The following is an 8,564-nucleotide window of genomic DNA, read 5'->3' as shown; positions in this document are numbered from 1 at the left end:
AAAACTTGGAAATGTACCAGGTTTTGCCGGTTTCTAGCAAAATAAATATGTTCACATTCAATAGGAATAGCGATCTGAGTAAAATATTTGAAACACTTTTCTTGCCTCTAGGAATTGAGTAATCTACTTTTGAAAGACTATGTACTAACAAAGCAAAGACGTAAAACTTCTGAGATGATAGACAAAAACAAAAGCAATGCCTTATTGCGAGCTTACATTCCATCTATCTGGATTGAAGCACAATGGATCCATGAAGTATTCTGAATTACTATGATTGTATCGAAACCACAATAACAATTTCCAGCCTTTTGGGATTATGAAACCTGCAAGTCTTCATTATGATCACTAATTCTCAACAATTTCATGTGTTTACAAAATTTAGCGGCATACCTTGAAATTCAACTTCTTCCGTCACCTGAGCGAAAAAGGAAGGGTGAAATGTTTGTGAGTCTCAAAGTTTCTTCCACCACCTATATGAAAGGTGACAAATGCATAAATGATTCAACTTGGGCAACTACACAAAATTATTTGAAGCTGGTTTTTCTTCTATTATTTTCTTCATCTATTATCAAGAAAATGAAAGAAAAAACACAGCACACAGGATACAATAAAACCCATCATTGTTCTTTACTGAGACAGTGACAAGTTCAATCAAACTTGGCAAAAAAAGACCTTGTTTGTGTATTTCATTTCAGAAACATCACTGCCTGTGATAAATTCCCCGTTCTTCTTCCCGTTTACAGCCATATTTTCCTCCTGCCAATCACATTGATATTTTCCTACTGCTTCAACTATATCACCACCACCATCATCAACATGTTTCTCCGTTTTCCTCTTTATATTAGCTGAAGAAGCTTGAGATGCCACGGCTATGCCTGCATTGAACCATGTTCAGATGAAAAATTTAGAACCATTACTGCTAGATCAAATCCCAATCAGGTGAAGTTAATGAAGATAATCCAACTTGATCACTTACATATGGAATCAAAAGATATTCGCTATCTCTCCTTTAATTGCATTAGAGTACTTCCATAAATTCCATTTTAATGCCTTTTTTCCCAAGTAGCTGGAAATTATGCTAGAATGATAATATGTAAATGCGTCAATTCAGGCTTTAATTGTGGCTTGCACTGAACAGTTAAGTCTTTGACACCTATCTGCAAGATGCTACAAACTTTACCAATGGACTATGGATTGGTTACATTTTGCTACATAACCAATTGTCCAAAAATCTTAAACTATTCAGAATGAGTCCATCAATGTAAATAAGCTAACACCCTCCCTCATGTGTTCCCATCTGGCAGGTGGAGAGGGAAGTAGACAAAAACATAAACTAAACTAAACATAAAGCACAAACACGCATAGAGTGGTGTTTAATAATAACAACAACCTTGATTCTCACATAAAAGGGCCAACCTATGATATCAATTGGGTTCATAGTCCCCAATTATATCCCAAGACCTCACATGTAGACTTTCAATGTAGAATTCAACACACTTAGATGACTCAATATCATTACAATCTTGCCCCTTATCCCCTACCGTCCTCGCCAAAGGCCCAAATTTGAAGAATAAGATAATTCTTAAAAGTTAAAACAATGTAAGTATATTCTAGAATATAACTAAAAAGTCTCATCGTTTAGTACCTCTTCAGCAGTTCAAAACACCAGCTACATGAAAGGAATGAAATTCAAGACCCAGCCAGAGTTACCTTCCACGAGAAAACAAAAGTGGACACACATAGAGGACAACAGTATCGGTCTGCAAAATGATGGTAATACAATGATGCACTTAAGTCTATGAAACATTAAAGAACAATGTGTTTGGTAATATAACCCAGAAAACTAAATCTACTTGCAGATATCATCTAAAATTTATAATTCAATATCTATGTGAAGCATCCTCCACTCCACCTCCCATCTTTTCTTTAACACAATACTGCAAGATGAGCAAAGTACTCATGTGGACATATCAAGAAAGGATCGACTTCAAGCTCTCCCCCTACTTTTCTGGGTTAATCCATTCAATTTTAGACATGCTCAAGTCCTAGCTCAATCATTAGGCATCTGTTATCAATGCTTAAAAGATTACCAAGTAGAGTGACCAAGCCTTGAGATAGTTAGAACACTGGCACTAAAACAACTTCAAATCCAACAAAGTAGTATTAAATTTTTGTTCCTTTATTTAGCCAAAAATTCAAGCTTATCAGAGTGATTTATGCAACAAAATCTTCTCCTTCACTTCTCCATTTATTTAATTTTTTTCTCTTCTCTAGAGCATATTTAGGACACATTACATTGTTAGAAACAGAGAAAGAAAGAGAATTACATACCTTTTTGCTGATCAAATCTCAGATACGGAAGATCAATGAAGATGGCGAAGACTCACTGTCATTAGGGTAAAACCAAAATCAAAGAAAGAAGGGGAGAGGCAGAAATCAAACCTAGCGAGTGCGAGTTCGAAGGGAGCACATTCAGAGCATTTTCGATCTGGATACAAAACCAGTTGCAATCTTGCAGAAACCCACTCTGCACTTAAATCATTAAAATCAAAGAGGGATCAAGACCCATTACAGAGAGACACAGAGAGAGAGAGAGAGAGAGAGAGGGGGGAAGAAGAGATTAGGGATTTTTTGGGTTTGAGATTAGGGATTTTTTTTTTGGGAGGGGGTGTGGAAGCGGGAATGGGAAAAAAATAAAGGGGGGGAGCGGGAATGGAAATCAATTTAGGGGGGATGAAAAATAAAAATAAAAATAAAAAAATAATTAAATAAATTTATTTTTTGTTAAAATATATATATTTTTTGTAGTTAATGAATTTTTTTAAATTTTTTTTTTTTTTTAGTTATTAAGATTGAAAATTTATTTGTTTCATTTTTATTTTAATGAAAAAAAATATTATTATTTTTTATTTTGTAGAAGTAGGGGTAATATATATTTTAATAAAAAATATTTTTCACTAATATATATTTTAGTGGTAGTGTAAATGGAGTGACAGGGATGAAAGAGAGGTAATGGTAGTAGTAGTAGCAGTAGTAGTAGTGGTGGTAGTAGAGTGGTGGCGATAGTAGTAGTAATGGTAGTCGTAGAGGTGAAGTAGCGACAGTGGAAGTAATAATGGTGGTGGAATGGTGCTTGCAGTAGTGGTGAAGGTGATAGAAGAGATGGGTGGTGAGAGAGAGTGATAGACAGAGAGACACAGAGATGAGGGAGAGAGTGATAGACAGAGAGACACAAATATAAAGAGAAGAGAGATGAGCGAGAGAGATAAAGAGAAGAGAGATGAGTGAAAGAGACAGAGAGAGAAAATAGATGAGAAAAGAGATGAAAGAAGAGATAGATGAGTGAGAGACACAGAGATGAGGGAGAAAGTGAGCAATGTGAACACAATGGGAGAGAGAGATAAACAGACAGATAGACACATAGAGAGAGAGAGAGAAGAGTGAGAGACAGACAAACAGACACAGAGAGAGAAAGAAAGAGAGAAGAGTGATAAGTGAGAGAGAGATAAAGAGAGAAAAAGATATAGAGAGAGAGACAGACAGAGAGACGGAGAGAAAAAGAGATAGAGAGAGACATATAGAAAAATAGAGAGAAACAAGCGATGAGAGAGATATATAGAAAGAGAACGAAAAGAGATGAACGAGAGAGAGAACAGAAAAATAGAGACATAGAGAGAAGACAAATGAGAAAGATAAAGAGAAGAAAGATGAATGAAAGACACACAGACAGATAGACAAACAGACAGAGAAAGAAGAGAGATAGAGAGAGAGAGAGACAGAGATAGAGTGATGAGCGATAGAGAGAGATAGACAAAGTGGTTGCTAAAAGTGTATTTTCTTATAGTGGATCGATAAATCGAGAAGGAGCTCGATAAATAGAGAAGATGAGAGTAAGAGAGTGAGCAAGACGAACATAGTAAGAGAGAAATAGACAAAGAAAGATAGGCGAGAAATGTTATATCAAAAGAGTAAGGCGACATTGTTTTTTTTTAATTTCTTTTGCGACAGAAAAATACTGTTGAATTTATTCAAACCATTTTGTGACTGTATATATATGAAGCTATCTCAAAACCACAATCACTATGCTAGGTTAGAGTTTTCCAAAAACTCTTTTGAGAAAATTATACTTCTTGTTTTTCGTGTTATATTGTTTTTACTGAATTTTTTTAATATTTTAAGTATTTTTTAAAATTTTTAGACACACCTAACATAAATGCACCTAAAAATTTAAAAATTTGTAAAAAAAATATTTTAAAAATTCACTAAATACCAAAAATACAAAAAAAATACAATAATTCAATACCGTCGCAAATGCTCTCATTTTTTGAGACGGCAAATAGTGCCGTCGCAAATGCTCTGCTTTTTTGAGACGGCAAATGGTTCCGTCGCAAATACTCTGTTTTTTTAAGACGGCAAGTGTGCCGTCGCAAATAGTTCCGTCTCATATACCCACTTTTCTTGTAGTGAGGAATGAGAAGGAGTTGTGTGTGAGAGTGAGATGAGAAACGGAGAAGGGTTAGGGCAAAATTTTGGGGGGAATCCCCAATTTGAGAGGGAATTTCAAATTAAGATAAAATTTTGTGAAAATATTTGCTGCTAATTTTTTTCGAGATGTGAAAAATAGATCAGGCTTGTTAAATTAATATTTTTTAATTTTATTTATTGTTTATACTTTTTACTTTATTGGAGTTTTATGACTCAGTTTGTGAAAAAAAAAAATTACAAAATTTAGAAATATTTAGAAATATTTAGAAAGTATAAATTTAAAAATAAGTCTTACAAATCAGATTTATTTACTCATAAGTCATGAGCGAATTTTTTTTACACACTTAGCCCTCGTTTTGATAATGAAATTTTTTTAAAACTTTTTAAACATATGTTTTGTGTCTGTAAAATGATTATTTCATTAGTACTGGTAATAATATTGAAAAATTTATTAAAATGATAAATAATTGGGATATTTTGTCTTTTATTTGTGAATTTTGATTTATTCTTAATTTATTAGTGTTATTGAAATATGATGATGTAAAAAGTATAAATAGTTTAATTGTACTTTTTAAAAATAATAAATTTATTATTAAAAATTAAATTCATCAGACTGACTTGTAACTATGTCTTTAAATTTTTGCAATGTAAAACTATCGACAAACAGCCAATAACAAGCTGCCCATTTTAGCATACCTTTCGCGTGAGGGCCCAATTATTAAAAGATGTGTTCAACCATCAAATGAAAGCCGACTACTTCTTCCATCTAAAAATAATAATCTATTTTCAGAATTTAATTTCTTTTTATAATACAATTATTACATTTTAAAAATATTAATTTTTCAAAATTACCTTTTGATAGTATATTTTTTTAGACATATCAATTGTCATAATTGTACTTTTTGTATTATTAATGGATTTAAAAAAAGGACAAAATAAGAAATTCATATTATTTTAATAATTAATTTTTTTTAAAAATTAATATTTTGAGATAATAAAAAAAATAAGATATTAATATTTTTGGATGGTAGGTGTACAACCTCTTAATAAAAATAATTAATTTTTTAATTTTCATTCGGCTACCAAAAAATTTAGTAGCCGAAAGTAGGTATTTGGCGACTAAAAGAAATTTTGTCGCCGAAAGTTGACATTTGGCGACCAAAAGTTTGGTCGGGAAAGATTAAAAATTATTTTTTTTATTTTCATTCGGCTACCAAAAAATTTAGTAGCCGAAAGTAGGTATTTGGCGACTAAAAGAAATTTTGTCGCCGAAAGTTGACATTTGGCGACCAAAAGTTTGGTCGGGAAAGATTAAAAATTATTTTTTTTATTTTCATTCGGCTACCAAACAATTTAGTAGCTAAAGGTACCTCTACGGCTACTAAATTTTTATTTAGTCGCCAATTGTCATATGTTTAGCTACTAAAAATTGTTTTAGTCGCCAATTGTAATATCTTTAGCTACTAAATTTTTTTTAGTAGCCAATAATCAACATTCCCCTACTAAAAAAAATTAGTAGCTAAAATGTTGACTTTTGCCGACTAATATTATTTTTGGTAGCCAATTCCGTGACTTTTGGCGACTAAATTAGTTTTGGTAGCTAAAAGTGGTCGGCAAAAATGTTTTTTCTTGTAGTGAAGGGGTGAGAAATTAAAGCAAATAAGGTGCGGGAGATGTGATAAGTTGGGAAGCCATAATCGAAATTCATGCAAGGAGCCGATATAGGATGTACATTTTTCATTTTAACATTGTGTTTTACATGGGATTCTTATATTGATTTTTGAAATAAAATTGTGTTATGTTGGCAAACATTATGTTGCAATAAGATTACGTTGTGTTGGCAAACTTAGTATGAGATTTGTGTTTTTTCTTCTTCTTTTTTTGGGTACCAAACTGATATTTTGTTGATGTTTTAATGATGAATATATGATGTGAACATTCACACTTGCGTAAAAGAATCATATTATATGAATACTCGCACATGGGTTGAACTTTTTTACATTATTGTTGTCAATATTGACATGAATATAAACTGTGATGTAAACTTTCACATACATACAGATTGACATGGTGTGAACATTCACAACTGTTATGAATAAGAACAAATATGAATATTCACACCTGTGTATGTTATCTGTAATGATGTCATGTAGACAATGTGAACATTCCTGCACAAAATATGTGTATTATAGAACAATCGGGTTCAAACAATTGCATAAATTAACATAACAACACCAAAGGTAGATCAAAATTCACAAGTGGCTTTTTTTCATTAATAGATGTCGTATCACTGATTTATAATTAATTGTTGTGTCAAAATGTCAAAGCAATTGATATTAACATTCACATCGAGTGTTGGTTAGTTTGCAGGTGGACACCCCCCACATATAGGTTTTAATGACGCTCTGTTTTCTTATGATTCAAAAAAATGTGTACTAATAAGTCTCATAGTCCACACCATTTAGAACTAGTGAGGCTACCAACAATTTCTTCATGGTATATGTGCGCTCGCGTGATGTAACATACTGCAAGTCCGCAGTCCACCTTGTAAATGCAAAATGGTTATGATTAGCACTTGCCATGTATGTTTGCATAATGGTTATGGAGGATTTGTAAAAAATGTAGTGAGGCTTACGAGTCGTCACCCAGCCAAGGACAGACATCAACTGATATGATTGGTTGTGATGGATATTGGCCTGCTAATTTAGTCCATAGCAGTGATGACTCGCCAATAACGCGCACAATGTTCTCGATGTACTTTCTCTATGTAGGGAATTTCACATTAGGCACTAACGAATACATGTGTATGTATATTCATTTTTGGAATTTAACACGTGACAACAATTCATATTTGTGTATAATAAGAGCCACTTACAACTTCCTGTGCTTGGTCGATATGCGAGTCATGTATGTCTGTCCTTGGGCGTAATGAGTTATAATGCTTTCACAAATTGTCTTTAGTATCATAAGTGACTATCATCCAGTAGAAGTGATGATGCAATGGGAATAGTAGGTATCTCTCTCCTTAGTAGTTTTTCACATTTGCATTAATGTGTTTACTTCTTTTGCGAGGATGGTACTCTCATATCATTTTTTGTACACACTGACAAATAATTAATGGACTGTGAAGTTTCAAATTCACATTAGCAAAAATGAAACGTTAGATTTTACCAAACACATGCTCGTGAAGATGAATGACGCTTCATTTGAAGTTGGGTTGACCACCTCTTGTTGTTCATGTAATAGTTCGGCATATGCATCTATGAGCTGCGCAAACATAGGGTCGTATTATATTATTTGTGGTGGGTGAACAATGTGTGTCTGTGACTATGGGCGTGTGTCTGTGTGTATATGCATGAACAGTGAATCATCTTCGTAATGACATACATTGTTGTGTATCGATTCCTCCTTGATAAGGTTCACAATGTCATCAAAATACACGTATGTAGACTTCGAGTCTCATTTCCACACAAGCAACCTGTGCATTTTAAACAAACCAATATGAATATTAACATTGCACAGTTTTGAACAAATCAAATAAATAAACACAGTGGTAAATATTCACAATTATGGAATGTGGATGTTGACATTAGGTGTTCATACGGTCACTTACTCATCGCCTCCACTCTTTTGTAAAGCCTGGACCTTTTGCTTGTTGTGTTTGGACATCATGCACCAGACTTTAAACTTGTTAGTCAAGGTTAATAATTTTTTTTGGTGCTTTGCTAGTGGGTGTTTGCCTACATCTTTAACAATGTTGACTGTATGGGGCTGTTTTGGACCTCGATCATGCTCTTTTTTTTGGCCAGGTAAGTTTGGATATTGGAAGTCAAGCAAGCGATGCTCTTTTCGATCTTTCTCCTTGATACGCTTCACCCTAGAAGGTGGGCCGAGATTGTGTTGCATTGAGGCGGGGGGTTGCTTTTGCTCCTCGGCCTATGTGACAATGTGGACTAACTGATCATTGTAAAAGTCCTGAAGAATTGTTTTCTCACATTCTAAATCAATGACCAACTACGTTAAGCGCTTAATTTTTTCATCCTTCTGCTCCATGCACTTTTTTATTTCAGTATTCATGT

General features: G+C 33.4%; 1 long non-coding RNA gene across 1 annotated transcript; it reads right to left on the bottom strand.

Moving 5' to 3' along the window:
• Positions 1-216: 216 nt before the first annotated feature.
• On the bottom strand, positions 217-754 carry LOC114294848 (uncharacterized). The gene is made up of 3 exons (XR_003640642.2): positions 673-754; positions 391-470; positions 217-323 (listed from the first exon to the last, which is right to left on the bottom strand). It is a non-coding gene; the product is annotated as an uncharacterized LOC114294848 (long non-coding RNA).
• Positions 755-8,564: the final 7,810 nt, after the last annotated feature.

The sequence above is a fragment of the Camellia sinensis genome, chromosome 1 (assembly GCF_055761805.1).
Source record: "Camellia sinensis isolate YWXY chromosome 1, ASM5576180v1, whole genome shotgun sequence".
NCBI lineage: Eukaryota > Viridiplantae > Streptophyta > Magnoliopsida > Ericales > Theaceae > Camellia > Camellia sinensis.
This window is presented reverse-complemented; position numbering and strand designations above follow the sequence as displayed.